At 38.4% G+C, this 21,101-nt stretch overlaps 1 long non-coding RNA gene across 1 annotated transcript in view; it reads right to left on the bottom strand.

Annotated features, from left to right (window-relative positions):
* Positions 1-13,756: 13,756 nt before the first annotated feature.
* LOC110256731 (uncharacterized) overlaps positions 13,757-21,101 on the bottom strand; it is a 35,033-nt gene continuing 27,688 nt past the window's right edge. Inside the window, exon 3 of the long non-coding RNA XR_002338643.2 lies at positions 13,757-14,128. This is a non-coding gene — a long non-coding RNA (uncharacterized LOC110256731). The remainder of the gene's footprint in view (positions 14,129-21,101) is intronic.

Genomic DNA, 21,101 nt, shown 5'->3' with positions numbered 1-21,101 from the left:
GTCACTGCTTCTTTAGATAGTACTCAGTGAAGGCTGTGGGTTAGGGTAGAAGCTTGGTTTTTGCTTCATCTGTGACATACATTCAGAAGAGGTGAAGCTTAGTCTTTTTCATTAATACAGTAATAATCTGTCATTCAGTCAATATGGGATAACTCCAAAATTTCCATATCAGATGTGGTATTGAATTCTTGCAAGGACAACTGAAATGCTCAGGCCTCAGTCTACTTTCCACCTTTCCCTATTATATAACAAAAGAAGAATATTTGATCTTCCTATTTGGGAATGGACCAGGCAGAAATTAATGTGTTAGATATCATGTTATCATGAAATTTGTAGGATTTCTGTTACTGAGATATAAACACTCACGTTCATTCCAGATTGGGGTCTTATTTTTCTGTGCTTTCCATTTTCTACTGTTCTATGACTTTGTTATTGTGTATGGGACTCTTGGAGATTGCACATAATGAAACCCTTTTAAATGAAATTTAACGTTTAATAGTTTTATAGTGTATTTGCTATTGGTTTTATAATAAAATTTGGCTGTCATTTACACCAAGTTGTTATGTGAATAAAAGTGACCCCAACACAGACTAATTATGCCAATTATCACCTGAGAAAATTTTAAAATGGAAGCTTCAGTGGAAAGAATAATATTGATTTTATAATAACATCTATTATAATACCTGTGCTTACTGATGTATTGGTGACATAGACCAGTTGATATTTTAATAACTCAAAGTCATACAGTTAGCATAAGCTTTGAACATATATATGCATGACCTAAACCTGTCATCCTGTCTTACACTGGCCTTTTAGATATCCAGAGCAAATTTAAATAACTTAACAAATAAAAGAGATCATTTCTATGGTGAAGAAAGCCATTGGTATCTCCAGGCATAATAGTCGCTAACAAACACTTCATGAGATGGATAGGAAAGGGGAGAATATGTCATTCATTTAATCTTTCAGTCAACTGGGAAGTCATTAATTCTAAAAATGTTTATTGATCTCCTACTATATGCTAGAGGCCCTTCTAGGCATTGCAGATAAAATGTTTAGCAACAACAGATATTCCTACTTTAAGTTATAGAACTTAAGGTGTTATTAAATAGAAGCCATATGTATATAGATAAGTGAATACATGCATTAAAAATATATAATATTCATAATAAATATTGTAAAAGGAGTATAACAGTGGTACCCTGGGAATATAATATCAGAGTTGATGGACGGGTATGGATGAAGGCATATATCAGAGAGGCTAAGGGGAAAAAAACTTTCTGAATAAATGATATTTGAACAGAGCTGGAGGATAAAGAGCTAGCTGGCCATGAAGAGCCACGTGAAATAAAACCAGCAGAGGAAACAGCAAGGCTCTGAAGCAGGAGATAACATTGAATGAGAGAGGGGGGAAGCAAATGAGTCAGAAAGTCCATCAGGACCACATTATGAGGGAAATTGTAGGATGATGACATAAAGTGTGATTTTCATTCTAAGGGCCATGGGAAGCCATTGATATTTGAATTTAATGGGTGTCTCTCAAACTGGGAGGCCCATACCTAGCAGCATTGATAGAGCACTCAGACCTGACATAGCTGTGGGGAAGCAAGTTATGACCAATGTATTCAACTAGATGATATGTGCCATATGTCTAGGACATAGCCTAGTATTTTGAAGATGCCTGTTATTTGCATGTTCCTTTCCCTCTTTCCCCACTTCTTCTAACAAAGCAAAGCCCTTCACATCATTTGCTGCATGTCTTGAAACTAGAGAACCCTCAAAACAATCCGATACCCCAGAATCCTGCTTTTGGATCCCTTTGCCATCCTAGTTTGCAAATAATTTTTTTTTTATTCATCTGGCCTATATTCATAACATTTTTACAAAATAAAACTGTGTTAAATACTAAACAGTTGTACATAAAAATACGTATAAAGATTCATCCCCCTTAGCATAACTATTTACATCTTTCTATATACATATAAAACTTCACATTGTTGTAATCAGTGTTTACATATAGCTGTATGGCAATTTTTATTTATGTCTTTTGTAGGCATTTTCATGCTTCTATAATTTTGGCATTTATCATTTTTATGGGTGGTACTACTAACAGGTTCATATATCATAGTTTAATTAATTCTTTCTTAAGAAACATATATATTATCCATGTATTTCCCCACTCCAAATTGGTTCCTAGGCCCTTCTCAATATATTTCATGGCCCTTCCATATTTCTGGAGCATGCTATGACCTTTTAAAATAATATGAAAATTAAGGGAAATTATTTTTTTTAATTATCACTTTTTTCTGACATTCAAAGTTTTTTTTCTCCTTGATAGTTTTTTCTCCTTGATAGTTTTTCTCCTTGGATAGTTTTTTTTTTTTTTTACAAACTACATCTAACTTAGTCCATTAGCTTTTAGACTTTATTAATATAAAACTTTACTGGGTCTTGGCCCTTCTCATCAATCTTAGCTCTTTCTTTGGTTCCACTTTCCTTCAAACCAAAGGTCCAGGATGGCCAATACACTCAGTTGTATTTCTTCATGCTTTTGTAGTTTGAATCTTTTCCTTTAGGGCCTGAAGCTTGTTTAGGCTCCTTCCTTATTAAAAATAAACATGACCTTTTTTTTCCCAAAAGAATTAAGGTAGCATGTATTTTAATGTAATGTAGAAAATATTAAAAAAAATTAAAATGTGTGTGTGTATATATGGATTTCTACCAATTAATTATGCTAGATTTAATTTATTGGTATAAAGTCATCCTTTTCTCTATGCTTAAGTTTTACCTAGCTGGAGTCACACTGCTTTTGTAATTTTATATCACTCTTCCACTTATCATAACCTAGTAAACATTTTTCATATTATTATACTTTTTCATAACCAATATTTTAATGGCTGCATGAACTTCTTTTAATTGGTGATATTGTAATTTTGTTAATCACTTCTGTATTTTGTATTTTTTAAATTTGCATAGCTTTCTTGTTAAAATTCAGTGAGTAACCAAGAAGCAGAGACCATGTTTATAGAGTCTTAGAGCAGTTTCTCTAATGTTTCACCAATTAATACCTTTCCAGGTGTTTGCTTCTTAGATGTGAGACTGCATTTTTACCTTCTCCCAGCTAATCCTTTTCTCTCATGCCCTTTCTGCCTTCCAACATATCTTGGAATTCCCTGTGACAAGCATTTGATTTGATTTTCCCCTTGTTACAAAGCACCTTCTAATCTGTCAGGAAAGCTCATGCCTTCCATCGCTTACCCCATGAGCTGAAACCCAGTGAGGCATCAGTGATTGTCAAACACATCATAAGCAGCATAAAGATGAGCCCAGAGGTGTTAATTCAGAGAGAGGGAGAGGGAGAGAGGAAGGGAGACAGAGCAGGCACAACTTCTCTGTGAAAGAGGGAAAGAGTGATGATAAAGGGAATGGACAGGCAGCTTTGGTTTCTAGAAGAAACATTCTGCCGTGAGAAATGCCTAGGAATAAAATTGACTTAAATGATGGATTACTACACGTTGATAAGAGAGACCTGGAAAATGGCATCAGTTAAACACCACTATCCATTCAGTGCATTAATGAGACAGCTTTCAGAATTCACTTGTATAAAGAGGGCTATCAATATTGGTGAAATCCAGAGGTACTGTGGCAGATTAGAGCAGGATGAATATTTGCTAAAGAGACAGGGATTTTTCATTCTGTTTCTCATTTTCCTGCACAACATTGTCAAAACTCGGCCATGCCCAGAAGTCTAAGAAATCCAACCTCATGGTTTATAATACTGTATGATAATTTCATTTAACTGAATGTAGAAAACACTAGTAGTCCATTTACCCTGGTCAGCTTTCAAAGGTAACTTGGCATTCTGGTGATGGAGATGTTCAAAGACCACCCTAGGAGTTCCCACCATAACTCAGCTGGTGAAGGACCCAACATTGTCTCTTTGATGATTCGAATTCGATCCCTGGCTTCACTCAATGGGTTAAGGATCTGGTATTGCCAAGGCAAGGCATAGGCCTCAGCTGCAGCTCTAATCGACTGCTAATCTGGGTACTTCCATATGCTGTAAGTTCAGCTGTAAACAAACAAACAAACAAACAAAAACACTGTATTTAACTGGGAAGATTTTGTTGTCTTTGTTTTTACTGTATCATGGTATTATGTTAATAAATAACACTTATTTATTGTTTGCTTATTCAGTCATTTATATACACCCTACTGTATATTCCACAAAGGAGCTGAGGCAGTCATTAGGCTATTATTAGAACAGCTTATAAGGTGGAAATAAAAAGAGCTTATTGGTAGTAGAAATGTGTGCACTGTATTCAGGTGGAGTTTATTGGAAATTGCCAGAGTATTTATTTACTCCACTGACTTAAAATATATCCTATTATATGTGGTACAATTAACATTTCCTATATGGACCATGTGTACAGTGGCTGGGTTACTATATAACAATTAACTGAAAATAAGAGAAGTTTAAAAACTTGCAGTTGCCCACCTGAATTATCTTTGTATCTTCAGGAAACTCCATTAAAAGGAAAGAAGATAAATAAAAACAATGTGTGTATGTGTGTGTGTGTGTGTGTGTGTGTGTGAGAATATATATATATATGGAGCAGACCAGGAGAGGGGGTGTTGAGAAGTTTTTGGAATAAGGCAAGTAGGTGAGTGATTTATTTGGTTAAAAAAACATGGCGCAGCAGAAAGGAATCCGACTAGGAACCACGAGGTTGCAAGTTTGACCCTTGCCCTCGCTCAGTGGATTAAGGATCCAGCATTGCTGTGAGCTGTGATGTAGGTCGCAGACATAGCTCAGATCTGGCGTTGCTGTGGCTCTGGTGTAGGCCGGCAGATACAGCTCTGATTAGACCCCTAGCTTGGGAAACTCCGTATGCCAAGGGTGCAGCCCTAAAATGACAAAAGAAAAAAAAAAACTGAATGCTTTACAGGGGGAAGCTTGGAGGGTATGAGTCAGAACCCCAGCACTTGGCACCAGTATCACAGAAGCAGTAGAAGAAACAGAAAGCAGAGGACTGTAGAAATCAGTACCCTGGTCCATTCGCTATTCCACTCAATCAGGCAATTACACTTCCTCCACCCCGGCATGTGGTTAATTTTAATTCTGTAAAGAATAAAACCCAGAGAAATTCCATTGTAGGGGGCATGAGGCACAGTATGTGGTGGGAGACAGACAGCGAGGTAAAAACAAGAAGGTGAAGTTGAAGTTACACCAGCCACTGCTCAAAACTATTTTCTTTTTTTTTTTTTTTCCAAGAATGCTGGCACTGACTCCTCTACCTAAGGATTAACCATCCACACCAAACCCTAGGCCTGGACTTGGCTAAATATAAAGCTGTTGTTCTCTCTTACCAAAAAAGAATACATAAAATACGGAGTTCCTGTTGTGGCTCAGTGGATTACCAACCTATTATCCATGAGGATGCAGGTTCAATCCCTAGCCTTGCTCAGTGAGTCAAGGATCTGTTGTTGCCCTGAGCTGTGGTGTAAGTTGCAGACACAGCTCAGATCCCGCCTTGCTATGGCTGTGGCATTGGCCCATAGCTGTAGCTTTAATTGGATCCCTAGCCTGGGAACTTCCATATGATGCAAGTGTTGCCCTAAAAAAAGAAGAAAATAAAGATCCAAAATACAACCTTCAGGAGCTCCCTGTTCACTTAGCAGGGATCCCACATTAAAGATCCAGCTCAGGTTGCTGATGTGATGCAGGTTTGATCCCTAGCTTGGGAACTTTCACATAACACAGATGCAGCCAAAAAGCAAACAAACAACAACCAAAAAATACAGGAATTCCCAAAGTGCAAATTCTAAGACTCTAAACCATCACTGAATGATTTCCACTCATATACCATATCTTCCAATCAACTATTTTAGCGGACTCTAATATCACTTTTAGAACACCAGGATTTAAAAAAAAAAAAAGTTCCTGGAGCTCCCATCGTGGTTCAGTGGAAAAGAATCTGACTAGCACCCATGAGGATGCAGGTTTGATCCCTGGCCTCCCTAAGAGGGTTAAGGATCTGGCTTTGCTGTGATCTGTGGTGTAGGTCGCAGACACGGCTCGGATCTAGCGTTGCCGTTACTGTGGTGTAGGTAGGCACCTGCAGCTCCAATTTGGCCCCTAGTCTGGGAATCTCCATGTTCTGTGGGTGCAGCCCCAAAAAGACACAAAAATAAGTCCCTAAAATAGTCTAGAAAATAAAAAGATTGCCTAAAAGGAATAGGTATTAGCATGATATAGGACTTTTCAGTAGCCACATTAGAAGCTGAACGAAAATGTAGCAATGCTTTCAAAACTCTAAGGGAAAATTTTATTTCTAAGAGGCCACGCCTGGCCAAATTATCAATCCAGGATGAGGCTAGCAAATTCCTTTTTCAGAAATATAGATCTAAAGATTCCCTCTCATGGATCATTCTCAGAACATTACTTGAAGCTGTGTATCTCCAAAACAAGGAAAGATACCAAGAAAGACAAAGGCACTTATCCAGGAACTATTGGTTCAACCAAAAGAGGAGTGAGGAACAGACCCAAGAGGTTAGAGATGCAGTTCAGAAGGTAATCTAGAGTAGAGGTGAAGGATGGAGAGCTCCAGGATGGAAGACTATTGCAAAGAAAAATAAGTATTATCTCACTTGTTATAGAAGAAGGTATTCTAAAGGAATCTGTACTCCTTTTGGGGGGGGGAATAATTGTGTGTTGAAGACCAAGCAAATTTTTATTAAAAATCAATCAATAAGTCCACTTGGAAAAGTGACTCCAGAATAAAAATATAATCAGAGTATCCTACTATTGAATAATACTTGCATAGTAATATCATGTAACAAGTAAATATACATTTAACCAAAACTGGATTATAATTTTATTGTATCAATGGAGGGAAGAGAAGAGGGTAAGGGGAGGTGTGGGAGGAGCTGAGACAGGGCTTAAGAGTGCTAAATCCTTATTTACCACACTGCAAAGTAAAGATAATGCTCAAAAGTACAAATCAATGATTCCTAATAGTGTCATAGATACTGTAATGTTTGGTATAATTAGCATCATGGATACTAATAATTAGAAATATGGAAGTGAAATCAAATGGTACTTATAGAAAGAGAGGAAGAGAGTTGGAAAGGTATATGTGTTTATGCATATACACTGTTGATAGTAATTTACTCTGAGGGCAAGGTATTCAGGGATTTATAGAAAAAGGAAGATAGAGTTGGAAAGATAAATATGTTTATGAATATACACTGTTCACAGTAATTGACTCTGAGGGCAATGTATTCAAGGATAAGGTGGAGTTGGGGATGGAAAAGAGAAAGTTTTTGTGGGGACTTTTATAGTTCTATTTCATTCTTAATTTGCATGTCCTACTTTCATAAATAATTTTTGGAAAAATAAAACCTTTTTTTTAATAGGGGAAAAAGAGATAAACTCTCTCATGTCCTGAGGTTAAGATATTTAGATGAGGGACTAAAAAAAAATGGAGACTTTTATATTTGATACATTATTCCTGTGCTTTTTTTTTTTTGTATGTTTGAACTGGGTTGTAATTAAATCCTTAAGAGTTATAGTGGAGGTAGATTCTACAGAACTTGTTGACTGCTTGGGTGAGCTGGCTGGTGAGAGAAAAGGATAAACAAGTTGCTTATCATAAGGGTGGAAGCAGAGCTGTTTGAAGAATCAAACTCGTGAAAAAATAATTTAAGCAATCAATTTATTAGTGCTTTTTCCAAAGATTCTTCCCCAAATTTAAGGTTTAAAGTCTTTCCCCATGACCTACTAAGCATTCCTTAACCACAATTGTTCACAACTCGCAGTCCTTCTGAAAATAGTAGCCTTCTCTGGTCTATGTCTGCTTTTGGAGAATAATATTCTCTCTCTCTCTTTCTCTCTCTCTCTACCCCCACCTCTTTCTCCCTCTACTCCCACTCTGTCTCTCTCTGGGTATACCCAGGAGTAGGTTACAGACACATACACCACACACAGGCCCTCTGATGCTTCTCTACTTCTCTCTTCTCCCCCAGGCCCATAATTATACATGTGATGTGTTCTATCTTACACTGCTGCCCGGAAGATACCAGGAACTGTGACTGGAGGGGGTCTTATCTTTCTCAATAGACCACTGAGAAAACAAAACACCAGCCCCTGACATCCAGGAACTCGCCTGATACAGCTAGATCTTCTTGTTTTTAGAAGCTGGTATGAAGCTCACAGCTAGGCTATGTTATTAACCTATTGTATGTAAACAATCTTACAAAACACCAAGATTATGAAAGTAACTCTGAGACCAATATAAAGTGAGACAAAACAAAGCTTATTCATACTTTTGTGTACATGCAGACAAGATAAGCTAACTTTGCAGCCCACAAAATGACAAACACCCTCCTTCCACCCCAGCCAGTGGGAATGATGCTGCATCGTTCCTCATTCCAACCACAACCCTTAACCTCCCTCCATGTTGCTTCCCCTAAAGAGTCTGTTTTCTGAGATGGTTAGCAACTATTTGGTCCTGTCCAAAAAAAGCATAAGATATTTGGTCCATGCTAAAGGTCCTTGTGATGTGGTCCTGTCCAAAACATCCATAAGCATATTTGGTCCTTGCCAAATAGTTTTGGGCAGGACCACATCTCAAGGACCTTTTGGCATAAAGCAAGTATGTCCTTAGACGTTTGGATAGGACCAAATATAACTGCATATCGAGGGCCTTTTGGCATAAACCCAATGTCTCAATGAGATTTTGGACAGGATCAAATATCCTGCAGGTATTGAGATATTAGATTATAAAACTGGCTCTACTTCCTAAAAACGTTCAATCAAAAATAAATCTTTGCTTCCTTAAATTCCCTAAAAAATTGCTTAACCAAAGCCCAGATCCTTTAACAGTTTCTTTATAACACCATCTCACTGAGACACCCCACACTTCCCATGGTGTCTGTTCTCCCTTGCTGCAATGAGTACTAAACAAAACTTGTTCAACTACTGCTGTGTTCAGGATGGGCTCTGGCTGGAGGGCACTGATACAATGGCATTCTTTCTAGACTGAGTAGGGACAGTGCTTCATATTAACAAGAATCACTTTTCTTATAATAAATAGAGTATGACTTGGATCAGAAGAATGACACGCACAGTACAGCTAAGATGCACTTACTTTGCCCATAATGATTAATAAATTGGGTTCAGATTCTCATTGTCAGATTTCAAGTACAGACCCCACTGTTTACTGTTTCTCTAGTTGCTTAATCTAAGTCTTGGTTGCCTCTTCTGAAGGCTTGGATAATACTAGTTCCATCCTCATAGGGATGCTATGACACCGAAGAGACAGCCATAAAGGACCAAACACTGTGCCTGGCATGTGTTAGGTCTCAATAAATCTCCATCGTTATTATTATCACTTTTTGCCCTCAGTGAAATGCTTTTGCATGAAGAAGTTTTGGCACATAGAAAAGAGGGTCATTTTAATGTCTGTAAAAAATGCCCAGCACATAGTAAGCATTCAAAAAATATTTTTCAATAAATGGGTACAACTTATTTTGTCATTATTTTTTCTGTAGAGTTGAGCATCAATCAAGTTATTAAAAAGTGAAAACATACTAAGTACATTCAAAGTTGTCTCCTGGTATATTATTAGTTAATAGGAATCAACAAAATTTGGAGACATTTTTAATTTCAGGGTTTTCTCAACAGGAGGGGCATATCACTGTTGGTCACTGAATTTTTTAGAGTAATGGAGTATCATCTAATAGAATCAATGAAAATATATCACTTTTGCTTAAAACTGGAAAAATATCTACCCTGATGAGATGCTACAATATTTTTTAATGATGAAACTCTCAGTAAGATTTTGCATGGATCTTACAAAGTTAGTGGAATTCTTTCATACGATCCCACCCACTAAAGTATCACTTGTTTCTAAATAAATATATCATTTATGCTTTGAAAATAATATGTCCATCTATCACCCTTGAGATTTAGGGAGGAAGATGCAAAAGTCAGCAAGATCCACCTCCGGCAGCCATGCTTTAGAACATATCACAGCAATCAAATTTGACATTGTTAACAATTTATCTGGCTCAACTGTAATTCTAATGTACTGACAAGTGAAAATCTGGCAATGAAGAAAAACGGTGTGCAGACACTCTAATGTTTCAAGTGCTCTGTGATGCTTCCTTCCAAAATACTTCAGCTCAATCCATGCCCTTACTCTCTGGGAACAACTTTCACAGCCTTTCAACTTTGTTTTGTTATTGACATGAGATGATCTCAGAGTTAAAAAGGATTTAAATTGACCCATATTAGGAGTTCCCCTTGACCCATATTAGGAGTTCCCGTCGTGGCGCAGTGGTTAACGAATCCGACTAGGAACCATGAGGTTGCGGGTTCGGTCCCTGCCCTTGCTCAGTGGGTTAACGATCCGGCGTTGCTGTGAGCTGTGATGTAGGTTGCAGACATGGCTCAAATCCCGCGTTGCTGTGGCTCTGGCGTAGGCCAGAGGCTACAGCTCCAATTCGACCCCTAGCCTGGGAACCTCCATATGCCGCAGGAGTGGCCCAAGAAATAGCAAAAAGACAAAAAAATTAAAAAAAGTAAAAAATAAATAAATTGACCCATATGCCTTTGTGTTAGTACATACACATGTTTACTTTTTTGTCTGCCAAAAATATCTCTAATAAAATCTCAGTGATGTGCTTTTAAAAATTATGATTCATGCAATATCTTGGTTGAAATACCGCTTTTATGTTATGTATGAAAAAAAGTTTCCAACCAAATTAACCTATCACAGTGGTTTTCCAACTTTTCTGTGTTGGATAAACTAGTTCATTTTAGAAGATTAGATGTTGAGGCTGCTTCTCATCCCAGTGAATCTCTGAAAGTGAAAACCAGTCATCCATATGTCTGAAGCCCTCTTCCAAGTTGGTTCTAATGTAGAGCCAAGTTTGGAATCTGTGATCCAAGCAGGTTACTCATAATACAGTGTGTAATAGCACTGGTACTACCTGTCAGCTTGTCAGAAACACAGAGTCCTGGACCCCTTCTTAGGTCTGCTAATTTATAATATGATCTAGATCAGCACTTCCCAAACTTTAATGTGCCTTCCAAAAACATTGGAGTTCTTGTGAAAATGCAGATTTGGATTCAGTTGTTCAATTGTAGAACCTAAGACTCTGCATTTCTAATAAGATCTCAGAGGATACTCATGTTTCTGGTTTAAGACTGGTCTTTAAGAAGGATATAGCTGGTAAAGTATGAGCCATTTTCCTTGAAACACAATCATCACAGCTTTTGATCTAATAAGGATAATAATAATCACTACATCCTTCAGCCAACTACTACATTCCAGATGATGGGCTAAGAGCTTCTATTTTATAAGCTCTGGGAGGAAGAACTATGATAATTCATATTTTAAAAATAAGTTTAGGTTCATAGGGGTAGAATGTGACTCAAAACTGCTCAGCTCCCCCTATATCAAGGGCTTTCAGACTTCAGAACGATTATGAATCACCCAATGTGTCCACTACATATATAAATTACAAAATATTGTTTCCATGGGGTGGAAGTGAGGGGACTCAATTCATCATCACCCCAAGAGATGATATGACTCCTAAGTTTCACATGATGGCATCAATACAAGATAGGACTATAGAATGATTCTCAATGAACATGCCAAATGAATCCAAAAAAGATTTATATTCAGCCACACTTTTTAAGTGTTGGTAACATGTGGTTAACTGTATGTACTTAATGTTGCAAGATGTACTACTGAAATGAATTTTTCAAGGGATGGGCTTCTTAGAGTTCTAATAAATGAAAAGACACCATCACTGTGCTAACCACTCTGGGACATTCAAAGTAAGTGTAACACACAGCACGTCTATGAAAGCCACTTTGCAAGAAGACATATAAACTCATAACGTAGTTAAATAATAATGCACGGTAGCATATGGTAGATGTCAAACGAACAACAGAGGCAGTACTCATAATGATAGTAGCTACCACTTATTGAATAACTGTTATGTGCCAGATGTTTTATATAAATTTCCTCATTCTATCACTACAATCCCGGTAAGGTTATGATTAATATTCCTATTTTACAGATAAGGAAAAAGAAGCTCAAGGAGTTACGTGATTTTCTCAAGGACTCAATCATATTAAAAGCTAAACTGGGATTCCAACCCCAATTTTGTGTGACCCCCAAATGCAATTCTATATCTAGGATGCCTCATTGCCTCTCTTTCACCATGTTACCTCTTCCGTCTTCTTGGAGGTCAGTGAAGGAAAACAGGCAGCAACAGAAAAAGCTTTGTGAGGAGATTTTTACATGAGCTATTTTTATAATGACCGCTGGGATTTTGATAAGTAGAGAAGAAGGAAGAGAAATGGAACTAGAAAAAGACTGATCAGGGAGCAGTCTCAGGAAACAAGGGGATGTTCAAATTTGATAAGAATGGCTTGTTTGGGGAAGAAGCGTGGGGTGGAGTGTGTAAACTAAGATCATTATGAAGGACCTTAAAAATCCTCTCAGAAATATTGGTCAAAGGACATTGCATTTTCACAGAAGTTTTCAGGAAAGGGAAACAAATGATGACCCTGGGATTTTCATAAAATGAATAAGACCCCAGTCTGATGAGTGGTCTGTAGGGTAAGAAAGGAAGGAATTTGTGAAGGATTCTAATAAGTCACAGCGAAGTTTTGGGGAAATGTAAAACTAGCAAGGTTTTAGGGCAGAAGGATTCTTTATGGAAACTGGAAACATAAAGCAGTGAGGTCTTGACAGTTCCCACTGTAAAACCCTAAAGGAACTGGAATTTTCTCCAGAAGGTGGAAAGGCATTATGAAGATCAGTTGAGGATAGAGAGGAGAGAGGAACACCTCTTAGAAAATAATGAAGTTTGATTTGAGGTATTAGTGACAGAAATGGGAAAGAAAACATAAATAATAGGAACTAAGAACCTAGGAGATCAGGCAGTAAAAGGTGCCTGGAATGTTGGCATTCTGAGGGAATTCAGGATGATGAGAAGATGGTAACCCCTGGGCGATTGTGAGTTGCTCATCTATTTACTTGTGTGTAAATTCTGGACTTTGTAGTGTAAAGGAAACTCAATACCAAGTGGGATATATTTTCCTTTCAAAAGATCCATAGTCATAACCAAAAAAAGCTTACATTGATGCACTTTTCTAAAAGTCTTATTGAAGTATAGTTGATTTACAATATTGTGATAATCTCTGCTGTACAACACAGCAATTCAATTATACATGCACACACATTCATTTTCAGATTCTTTTCCCATATAGGTTATTACCAAATATTGAGACCCTCTACAGCAGGTCCCCATTGGTCTGCCATTCCATGGACCACAGTGTGCACATGGCAATCCCAACCCCCAGTCCATTTTTTACTTATGTTTTATTGTCTTATTCAAAAGATTCTTACATACATTGCCTCACTGAAATCTCACTTATCCATGAAGAAGTTGGGGAAGAAATAACACCTACATTTTATTTGTGAGGAAAGTGAGGCAGAGAGATGCTCATTCATGCATTTGAGGCCATTCATATTTAAGTGGCCAAGCCAGAAATGGTACTCTGAGTTGTGTCCCCAAGTCCAAGATCAGTCTCATAGCAAAGACAGTGAATCCTAAGCAGGAAAATGCTGGGCTAGATGAGGATGAGCACATGAATTTCCGTAGCAATGTATCATTCCTTCAATTAGTCCATAAAATAGACGACAATTCAATAGAAGTAGGTAATGACTTTGTACTTTAATTGTCATTAGGCTTAAATTACAGAGCTATTTCTAATCAGTTTCCAGGAAAATGAGAGAGCAGGAGGAATAAAAGTTGGTTAAAGGTGAGGGTTTTTTTCAGTCATGTTTGGAAGTACAAGTTATCTGTGTCTAAATGTAGAATGCTTTGCATGAGTCACTGACCCCTTAATTACTGAGTTCTGAAGCTATTCAGCTGCCTGATGAGAAGAAGCCCACTTCAAATGATGGCACTTGGTGTCAACAACACTCAGAAACTGATCACAACCTAGAACAGGCAAGGAGATTATTTAAGTTTCTCAGACTCCACCTGGGCAGGGAGATGTTGAATCTTAAGATTTCTATGCCTCTGCTTGCACTGCTTTCTGAAAGAAAACAAAAAAATAAACAAAAACAAAGGAATGCTGAAGACCTGGATACACTATACTATAAATTAATCAATTAATCATTCTGTTCCTCATTCTGTGCCTCCATATCTATCAACTGACAATAAGTCATTAATTTCTAAATCTATTTGTTGATGTTGCATGAGTTTAAGACCTTACTATATGCCAAGGGTCAAGTTTAATGCTGCAGAACAGCATGGGATAACACAGGTTCTAGCCCAAATGAATCGTTGAAATTATCAAGATAAATTAATATTAAGCAAATAATTAAAAAAAAAACCATAAATGATAACACTAAGAACTCAATGTTTTAGTAAGGCTTTCTAGAATGAAGGAATTTCTAAATTTAAGACACAATATGAAAGCAATGAATTTTAAGGTCAGGGGAAGATAGTTAAATTCTACTGAGTATCTACTATCTATTAGGTATTATGGTCGATCTTTATATCCATTTGCTAATTTAATCTTCCTATCAACAGGAAGATTATAAGTTATTATACGTGTTTTCTTATAAAGAATAAAGGTTAAGGGAATTTAATTAACTTGCCCAAATTCATTATACCATGGTGCTTAAGAACACAAATTTTGGAGTTAAGTTACATGAGTTAAAAAATCCCAGTTCTGCCCCTTCTTGTCTATGAACTTGGGAAGTTACTTAACCTTTTCTTTATCTTAGTTATCTCATCTACAAAATCAGAATAATAACATCACCCAGATTATATGGTTGTTGTGAGAATTAAATAAGTTCATGGTACCTGGCAAAAAGGAAATGTTATAATAAATATTAACTAACATATTATTCTTAACATTAGTTGATAAGTGAATGTCATATGTCAACTTGGCTAAGCCATGGTGCCCAGTTGTTTGGTCAAACAGCAGACTAGATGTTGCTGGGGAGGTATTTTCTAGATACCGTGGAAATATTTTTAAGATGTTTCTATGGAGGTATGAACATCTAAATCAATAGACTTTCAGTGAAGCAGATTCTTCTCCAAAATATGAGTGATCTTTATCCAATCAACTGAAGGCTAAGGCAAAGATTGAGGTTTCCTAAAGGAGAAGGAATTGGGCCTCAAGTCTGCGACAAAGAAGCCCTGCTTGATTTTGCAGCTTGCCTGGCTTGCCCCATAGAATTTGGACTCAAGATCAGCTCTTATCTGAATTTCCAGTCTGCTGGCTTGCCCGGTGGATTTTAGACTGACCAGCCCCCACAATATGATATATCCTATAGGTTCTGGGTTTTTTTTTTTTTTTTTTTTTGAGGCTCTGACTAATACAGTTGATAAAGCCTAAATCTGAATCCAACTCTGATCACAGAGGCCAGTTCTGAGTTTCGCAGTTACAATGGACCGTCCTGTGGTTAAATTGGAAGCTGTTCAACCTGTGTTGTCCTCGTTTACCAATTTGGTGGGGCTTTTTTAAAAATTATTTTGATAAGCTTTTACTGAAAAAGGCAGTAGCAGTCAAGTCCAAAGACATCAGACTACAGGTCTTTTGTCTTCCTTCTCCAGAACGTTCCTTCCCTGAGGGCTTTGACACTGTGAATGGGGCCACCTCTGACAAGTCAAATTTCTTTCATAATAGAGAGAAACGTTTAAAATGAGATCCTAGACTTTCATTAGTTTTTATGCTGCCCTAATTTCTTTTTCTCTTTTGGTTCCACACCAGCTGCAGACTTTAATTAAACTGTGGCAAGTCTCCTAAACTTGGCGGGCTTTCCAGAGAAAACAAGGGCACCTCCTCCCACGGCAGACCTTTCCTGGAGTCCTCCAGTCTGCGTTTATTTTCCACAACTGTCTGGATTAGAGGCTAGGATTTTGCATGTCCTCATATCTTGTCTCCTCCCTTCTTTTGCTCTCCCTCACTTTGCAGATTTCACTAGAGGTTCCTGAGCCGTGTATTACTGCCATCATACATTCTAAGTAATATTTCATTGCTATAATTATGGTAAATTATGACACTGGTTATCATTTCAATTTTTTATTTCAAGTACCATTCATAGCCATAGGATAAACCCATCATATTTGTATTTATGAAAGATTAATGCATCTCTTTATTATAGACAATGATAAAATAAGATGTGAAAAGGAAGCACAGTCTTATTAGGCTGAAGACAATGACAAATATATTATAGATCTATTCAAAATACTCCTGAACCTCAGCCGCTATGTACACTGGACTCTGTTTTCTTCACCTGTTCTGTGATTATCAAACTGTGTAATACAGACAGCTGAAACTCACAGGTTAATTCAGTGGTGTTTATATGACAAGGTTATTTAAACAAAGCAGTACATTTATTTATGAGGCCATTTTATTCTGCAGAGATTCTTCTTCAGCTGCATCATACGACCCCTTCCATCTTGAAACAATATGAGACAATTTATAGGAAAACTATAGAAAATGGTGATGTAAAGATACTACCAACGGAATAAATAAGGAAGGTCAGTGACTGGAAAATGACAGGAGAAGAACTCCACGCAAAGATTAGGGAGAAGAAACATACATAATTTTTTTTTCTGAGGAAAGATAATACAGGGAACAGGGGAAGGAGCTGAAGAAAAAGCTTTCAGACCAAAAGAGGTGATATCCAGAAGGTCTAGGAGAGCAAGCAAGAATTTAAAAAAACCTAAGAGTAGCTTCCTTCTAAAACCCTATAAGAATTCATCTACATAAAGAGCATTCTTCATCAAACAATAACCTCAGGTGATTAGGCCATCTTAGTTAAGCACTAGATATAAGTAAGTCAATAAATATTTATGGAGAATCTACCACATGCCTGGCCCTCAACTAGGCACTAGAACATAGCAGTGAACAAGAGAGATATGAAACCTGACTTGGAAGATGCTTACAGTTTAATTAGAGACATATTAAATAACGACTATTTTAATAGTTTATTGTATTTAGAATTGTTAGAAATTTCATAAAGAAAAAAAATGCAGGGTATTATGAGAGCCCATCACAGGATGGGGGTTGTTTTAGCTATCCACAAATCTCAAAGAAAACCTCCCCAAGGAAGTGAAATTTTCAAAGCTGAAAATGAGTAAGGCTTTGCACAGGCTGTTTCTTCTGCCTGGAATTCCTCCCTTGCAGCCAAGGACCTAAGTGGGAAGAAGGCTGATCCTCATAATTAGAAGACAGTGAGGGAGGAAGAAGGGGGCCTGAGAAGAGGGTGTTGAGTGAGTCTTAAGAAGATTGTGTCAGAGATTTACAGACCACATGAAGAATTTGAACTTTATTATCAGAGCAAAGAGAAGCAAATTAAACATTTAAAGCTAAGAAATAAAATGACTAGATTTGCATTTTTAAAAGAGGCCCGCTTGGCACTCTTGCCTTCTGAGCTGGACTGCATTTGGCCTATGTCTCTCAATAAACCTGCTTTCACTTTAAAATAAATAAATAAGTAGGCCCTCTTTTGAGGGCAGGGCACAGGTAAAAGATCAGGATTGGAGGCTACTGGAAGATAACCTCAGTGATTGGTTTGTATCAAGAGTACCATATGGCAGGCAATACACGTGAAGTGTGTTGGCTCACTTTGTCTCACTCTACATGGCAGGGATTCAGGAGTAGTTTTGTGGGCATGTGGCAAAGAACCACCTCAGCCAACAAATGCCTAGCACCCAGGAGAGTCCTGCACTGGCAGTTTAAGGCTCTGTGGCATCTGTCTTGAAATTCCTAACATTTGATCACTTTCTGTATGATAATATGAATGGATGGGATGATAGAGCATACACAGGGCTGGGAGTCTCAGCTCACAAACAGTCTTGCCCCCCTCAGCCTCTCTGACTCTCTGCGATGGGTTCTCAGCCATCTGCTCGCAGCCCCTTGGCATCTGGGTCCCACCAGGCCACCCTATCTGCATCCCTGCTTTGTGATCACTGCCACTCTTTCCCCTAGGTAATGGCCAAGTTATGTTGGCATGGAAAGGCCTGCTTTCTATCATCGCCCTTTGTCCCAGTGGGGGCGTCCCATCCATGAGTATAGAATGGACCTCAGACACATGGTGGTTGTTCCTGACCACTCTCAGGGGCTGGCAGCTGACTGACCTGCTGCCTTCTTCCCTCACAGGATGGAACCCTAGGCTACCTGTGAGAGTCTATGTGAGTATTGTCATACCTGGGGTTAGCATGAAAGTAAATAACAAAACCAAAAACACACCAAAAAACTGCCATCACAATTCAAGAAACAGAAGGCAGATAAAAGCTTAATATCTTTGCACATTTAATGGCTTTATCATAGTCTTTGAGCAAGGAGACTTGAATTTCATTTTGCACTATGTTCCACAAATTATGTATCCAGCCCTGCACTGTTACCACATTTTAGAGATATGGAAATTAAATTCTGTGTGGTTAGCTCTGTGGCATGGGACAAGTTATTTAAGTTCTCAGAGCCCAGGTTCTTAATTACCATGTACAACTCCCTTCTTAGAAAGAACAGAGTTTTGGATATATTTATTTATAACATCTAGTGGAAATGTTAAGAAGGCCAAGATGTGTGTGTGTGTGTGTGTGTGTGTGTGTGTGTGTGTGTAGACACACGTGCATGGGTGTATACATATGCATATTCCTGTGCATATATACACATGTATTTTTAAATTTTCTTGTGAGCTCATTGAGAATTATAACTCTATCATCTATCTGCTTTATAGGTCAGAATTTCCAAAAAGAGGATTAGATCAAGTTATAAATCTAAATTATGTATCACAAGAAAATTCGAGGAGCCAACTTAGATGTCAAGGAATTTGGAGACTTTTTTAATGGTGACATTCACATCAATAATGAGCATACTGAGCGTGTAATATGTGACTGACCTAAACCTAGGCCCTTTACATACATTATCTCCATTTACAACTAACTTTATTATAATCTATGGTTACCTCTAGTTGATAGATGGAAGTTAACGTTCTACAGAGTTAAGTAGATAATACAGTTTCATTTGCAGAAATGAAGTACATGGGCACAGTTGGCAGAGGTGTGAGGAGGAGTGGCTCTCCATCAGTTCACCTTGGGCAGGATGAGGGCATTTGGGTACAGCACTGCTCAGAATTCCCAGGATCCAGAACAAGTCCCCTGGGGAACAGTAGAGCAGGCTCTCTCATTCTCTCTGGGTACCACCCTGGCCTAGAAATTGCTGGTTTTCCTTCTTCCTATGGATGAGTGTGATGTGGCTTTCCTTTCAAGAGCTGTTCTGAGGCTCCCTACATCAGGACACTGACAAGTATTTCTTTGTACTTCTCTGCCCTCATCTTGACACCCTCAATGTCACTAGGTATACAAGCAGGACTAAAAACAAAACAAGCAGGCACACAAAACAAATACACCATGTATACATCCTCAGTGCTTCTGGACTTGTAATAACTTCCAAAAAGACTTGATAGATCAAACAACTCACTTGGTAAGAATCATTCATTCCTGCAATCATTGATTTTAAACAGGTACAAGAGCTTGTCCTGGGTGTTGTGGATCAGAATAGGGAACAAAACAGAAAATGTAATGCTTTCACAGATCTCATATTCCAGTTGGGAGGTGACATGATAATTAAACCTATCATATGTCTAATGGTGATAAATTCCATGGAGAAAAGCAAGAAGGCATAAGTACAAAAAGGAACACAGGGGAGAAGGCAAGATGCTATTTTAAACAGGGGGTCAGGGAATGCCTACCTCTCTGATATATTTGGGCAGAAATTTGAAAACAGCAAAGAGCTAAGCTACCCACTTGGCTGAGGAAAAAATATTCCAGGAAGTATTTCAGCAAGTGCACCAGCTCTGAGGCTGCAGTTTGCTTGTAACATGAAAGGAAGAGTAAGGAGGCCAGCGTGATGGGAGCAGAGTGAAGAGGTAAGAAAGGACAACATGACTGGAGAAGTGATGGCAAAGCAAGGGGGAAAAATGAGTCTCAAATCCAAAACACCTAAACCAATTCAGGTAGGAAAAGGCAAAATGGGTCTCAAATCCAAAACACCTGGTTTCAAACCACACTCCTTCGGTGGTGTAACTGCTTGGTCACTGCGTGCTCTGGACACCACAGCTTCTCCTAGGTGCAAGCTCTTTTCTCACCTGAGATAGCAAGTGTTCTTAGGCACCAGTCCCTCAGTGTGCAAAGCATCTGGAGGAGACTGCTGAAGGATAATGGCATTCCTTTAATGTTCTCAGTGCACCTCCTTCACTTTGAGTCCCCTGCCTTGCAAACTATCCAGGAGGGACCTCAAGAAAGGAGGCCACTGGAGTCCAGTGATTTTGTTGCACAAAGGAAAGACCACAGAGTTTTATGCATATCCCAGAACTGAATGTGCCTAAAGTTTATAGCTGATGCTTGAAGGAGAGACTTGCCCTAGAGGCTGCTATGAGCAATGGGATGCAGGAACTTAGAAGGCATTGGATTCCCTGGGGGTGGTGCCATGGGTGGTGTGGCTGCCTCCAGCCCAACCTCTCTAGACCGCTCCCTCTGCTTCCTAACCTGGATTGCCTTATGGGACTCACGTGTTTGGTTAATTATAACTGTCTCTCTTTTCTGAATGTGCTAGATTTTACAGCGTTCACAGCTCTTAATTAATATAGACCTCTCTCCCTGAACAGCCTCTGGTGTCTTTAGTGAAGTTATAGATTTTCTTTCTCAATTGCTCCGGAGCCACCCCAAGGCTATTAATTTGGGCTATTAGCCTTGGGTGATTTCAAAATCCATATTGATAATACTGAGGCTGTGCTGGCTGCTTGCTACATGGGCCATGAGTAAACAAGTGGTAGCTTTCGCTGTTATTTCAGCTGCAGCCCAGATTTTCTGGAGTGCTTCCTGGGAACTAAGCTAGGTCAGGTCGCTCTTAAAGGAATCCTGTTCCACAGATGACCTGGAGACAATAGCTGGCTTTCACAGTAGTAAAAATAAGCATAATGATAATGACAGTAATGATAAATTAATATGCAGGCAGACTTCAGAGATTGCAGAGTCTGTTGCAG

The sequence above is a fragment of the Sus scrofa genome, chromosome 14 (genome assembly GCF_054392235.1).
Source record: "Sus scrofa isolate SSC_HxYL_T2T_F1_AM1 chromosome 14, Sscrofa_HxYL_maternal_Yorkshire_Landrace_v2.0, whole genome shotgun sequence".
In the NCBI taxonomy this organism is placed as follows: Eukaryota; Metazoa; Chordata; class Mammalia; order Artiodactyla; family Suidae; genus Sus; species Sus scrofa.
Note: the sequence above shows the minus strand (reverse complement) of the source record. Positions and strands in the feature narration are given on the sequence as shown.